The following is a 4,040-nucleotide window of genomic DNA, read 5'->3' on the forward strand; positions in this document are numbered from 1 at the left end:
TAAAAAAAATCCAATCCTGGTGTACAAATTGAATATATTATGCCATTTTTTCCACTTAACTTCACGTTTTTCAATATCCGTGTCATTCAAACTAAACAGGCAAACATTCCCTGATGTCATTAAGTTTACATCAATCTATCTTGCTTCTCTCCTCATTATAAACAAGCCATCTTCATTGAAATTCACACCCTGAATTCCATTGAAGATAGACACCTCTCTTGCATTGTACATGAAATATCCATCCACTGATCCCCGCACGAAGTACCCTCAAATTTTAGCCACAGAAAGCTCACACTAACCCGTAACCGAAACCACCCTGAAATGATGGCAATATTTAAAAGATCAATTCATTTGTAATCAAGTGTGGATTTTAATTCATTTGATCCCTTGATAGTCTGGGTATACAGAAACAGGGTAGGAAGCAGCGTGTGGCGTGGAACCATAAGAACCAGTGAGGTTTCTTTTGGGACATAGTTAATATCAAATTACCAAGCTGAAACCTACCCTAATACCAGTCACATAAATCAATGCTTCACCGAGTATTTGTTGCGTTTTTCTCAATCATGACTTGTTGAGTTTTGTGCAGATATCGCGAGTAGTCCAAATCAGGAGGGTCACAAACTCCTTCTCAACATCCACTGTTACATCTTGATTCCTGAAGAGCCTTGTGATTTGAGATGAACTTGAGAGAAGTTCCCACGTTGTTTTGGAGTCACACGCCCCTTATGCTGACTGCTCCTCTTCAGCAACTACTACAGACAAGTCCACTTGCATATTTGTAACCAATTCCGATAAGCCAGCTGTTCATGAATAAAATGTTAATTGAAAGAAGAAAAACAAAATCCAATATTGTTACAAGCGCTTTTTCTTTTCTTTTTTTCTTTTTTTTTTCTTTCTTCTAGTAATCTTCAAAGTGCTATTAGTTTTATATAAATTCACAATTTGCTCGACGGGAGTAAACTCCTTATTTTCCATGCTTATTAGCCCAACGAGAGATCCCAGATTAAAATATTACTTCTCATTATGGTCTGAAATGAAACACCATATTGCCAAACATGTATTTTATTACTAATATACTACATGTCTGAGTAAAAGATCTAATCAAACATTCCGACCATTGCTTTAAGAATAGCAATTACCATTCATAGAAATGGCATAGAATTTACTCCCAATAAAATTGACATCCCTAAACTTTAAGCTGTGAAAACCTCATTTTGATTTGAGTGTAACTTTTGAGTTATTAACAACCAAAAGTTTCTGGTGATTTGTTTTTGTTTTACTTTTAGTACACAAACATATTTTTCTTTATCACACTTGCAGGTTCTGGGATATCTACCCCCATGACAACAGGATATAGTCGTAATTAGATCTTGTACTGCTACGCTGCCCCCCCCCCCCCCCCCGTCCCCCTCTATTATACGAGTGTGAAAAAATAATACAATTCTTTGTAGCCTTTCTTAATTACTAATCAAAATTTTGAACTTGGGTTAATGTTGTTTAAAGAATATATTGTGAAAGTGAGATGGATTGCAGGTGGCAAGGGTGTATTGGTTGAGAATTACAGGTAATAATTCATGCTCTACTATGAGCCAACTTACTTTACACACCATCATCTTGCAGCAGGGTAAGGTTTTTACAGAAATTTTAGAACTTGCAATGGGATGTACTTAAATATCAACTTTGTACAATAGCAGTATGTAGAGAGGAATTTAGGATAACCTGACTTTGGGTCTGCCAATGTTTAACACAAGCTTTATTTCATTGAGATAGAGGGTTATTGCTCAAGTTGTGATAGGGTTTTATATTAGCTTTAGGGTTAATATTACGTTTAGCTATGGATCCAGGATTAAGATTAAGAATTCATTTTGTGTTACAACATAACCACTAAACAATAGAGCATGTCGTAAAAGTCAGGTACATGTTTCACAAACTGGGGGTCAGCTTATTTTTAGTTTACTAATACAAAGGAAGATTTTTAACCCTATCTTAACTGGGCTATTTCAGACCAGGTTTTTACTGGGGGGGGGGTCAATTTGACCCCCCCCCCTAAGATCTCGGTCGTTTCAACGCTGATCGCCGCGAAAATTTGCATGCATGTCAAGTGAAGTGTATAGAATACTATGGTAATTTCAAATTTTTGAAAAATTCACTCATTTGCATATTTATGGTAATTTATGCAAATAAGGTCATTCAATCCACATTTCTGCCCATAAATCATAGATTATTCATATTTAAGTATTCTTTTTCACTATATATATTTATTAGACCATTTGGAATAATAATATAACACAAACAATTGGAAGAGCTAGGTTATTCCTTATGTTATCTCTTGTTTTTATAATTTCTTATGTATTTCATTGTTTTTTTAACTTATGTATTTTATTGTTTTTGTTGTTTTATTTCATTTATAACTACAATTCAACTATTTTGACCCCAAAACAAACATCTAAACTTTAAACAAGACTGAATAACCAATGTTTTATCTATTTTTAGGAAAAATGACTTTTACATATGTTTTGTACACAAATCACGAAAATGAGCGATTTTCGGGCTGACATGCAAAGACAAAGGTCACGTGACCTTGTAACCGTAGGTCCGATTTTCAAAAAAATTGTTTTAAAAGATGCGTAAGACTCGAAAGTAAAAAGTCATGAAAGGAAAATGTTATATCTGCCGCGGTTTCGGAGTAGTCTCGAAATTTCTACAGGGGGGGGGGGTCAAATTGACCCCCCCCCCCCCAGTTAACATAGGGTTAGGCTGCCAATGATGAGTAACAATACATACAGCTCCACCAGCACCTGGAAAATTCGATTGTACGACACTTGTTCCTCGAGACATTTGCTCCACATCAATTTCCTACACTATTATCCAAATACTTAACTTCATCCCTGGATCCAACACTAGACCTAACCCTACACCTAACCTCATTCCCAATTGTAACCCTACACATTTGACAAATGAAGCCTTGAGCAGTCATTGCAGGAGCAAATGTTGGGTCACCCGAATGCCATGGCAGGCTCACATGCTATGAATTTATCTGTTTCTTTACCAGATTTAAAAAAACATTGTAATATTCATTATGAATTACCAGTCCATTGTGCTTTGCTCCTATATTGTCGGGCACAAGAGGCCATCGCTTTGAGGTAAGGGGCAGAACATCAAGACTGGAACCTCAAGGCACCCCACGATCTCTCAACAGGAAGCCCTCCTTCACAATCCCTGGAACAAAATCATAATTTGAAATGAATAGCACTATTTAATATTTTAGTTGTCTTCAACGTTTACTTTTTCAGCAAAATTTGAAGGTCAATTATTATTTATTTTTTTGCTTGTTGTTCCTTTTCATGTATTGGACCCCCCCCCCCTTCCCCCCTGCACATGAGCTTAAAATGTTAATTCTAAAAAGAGAAACACTTCAGCAACGTGTTAGTAGACATGTGGATTCATACTTAGCCATCCCATGAATACATACTTCGCAAACCAGCCCTTTGCATTTCCCTCCAGCTAGACCTTGACCTCACTCATTTCAAAATTTCCTTTTACTTGAAAAAATTAAACAGATCAAGTTATAAGATCAAAAGTATCTATGTTTACCTTTTCTTGTGGTGGTCTGTCTTCTCCAGGACATTCTTATTTCAAGCACATACTCCAAGAAAGCAAGCATGTGGTACTGCATTAACTGCGACAAGTCTTTCTCTCTGTACATTTTCCTGTATAAGAGAGGGGGAATTTAATTCTTAGAATAAAAGGAAATGAGCATGATCAATTAAAACATTAATGATCATTTAAACATTGATGATCATTTGCAGAATTAACTGTTCTATTTTAATTTGGATTTTTCTCTTTACCAAAATGCCCTCCCTCATTATCTAACATTGAAATTCAATTTCTTTATCCAGATCTAGTTGATCTACTCTAGATCCATGTCTCGTAACTGTCCATTCGATCAAATTGAAAAAAACGCAAAATAAATATGGACCTAGATCTTTATATGACAGAGAAAACTTGATGTTTACAGCAGCAAACAAAAATTCAAAGAT

The 4,040-nt window shown here is 35.7% G+C and overlaps 1 long non-coding RNA gene across 1 annotated transcript; it reads right to left on the reverse strand.

Moving 5' to 3' along the window:
* Positions 1 to 346: 346 nt before the first annotated feature.
* On the reverse strand, positions 347 to 3,683 carry LOC115921106. The gene is made up of 3 exons (XR_004062748.1): positions 3,595 to 3,683; positions 3,089 to 3,219; positions 347 to 800 (listed from the first exon to the last, which is right to left on the reverse strand). It is a non-coding gene; the product is annotated as an uncharacterized LOC115921106 (long non-coding RNA).
* Positions 3,684 to 4,040: the final 357 nt, after the last annotated feature.

The sequence above is a fragment of the Strongylocentrotus purpuratus genome, unplaced genomic scaffold, assembly GCF_000002235.5.
Source record: "Strongylocentrotus purpuratus isolate Spur 01 unplaced genomic scaffold, Spur_5.0 spur5_scaffold_1, whole genome shotgun sequence".
Lineage (NCBI taxonomy): Eukaryota > Metazoa > Echinodermata > Echinoidea > Camarodonta > Strongylocentrotidae > Strongylocentrotus > Strongylocentrotus purpuratus.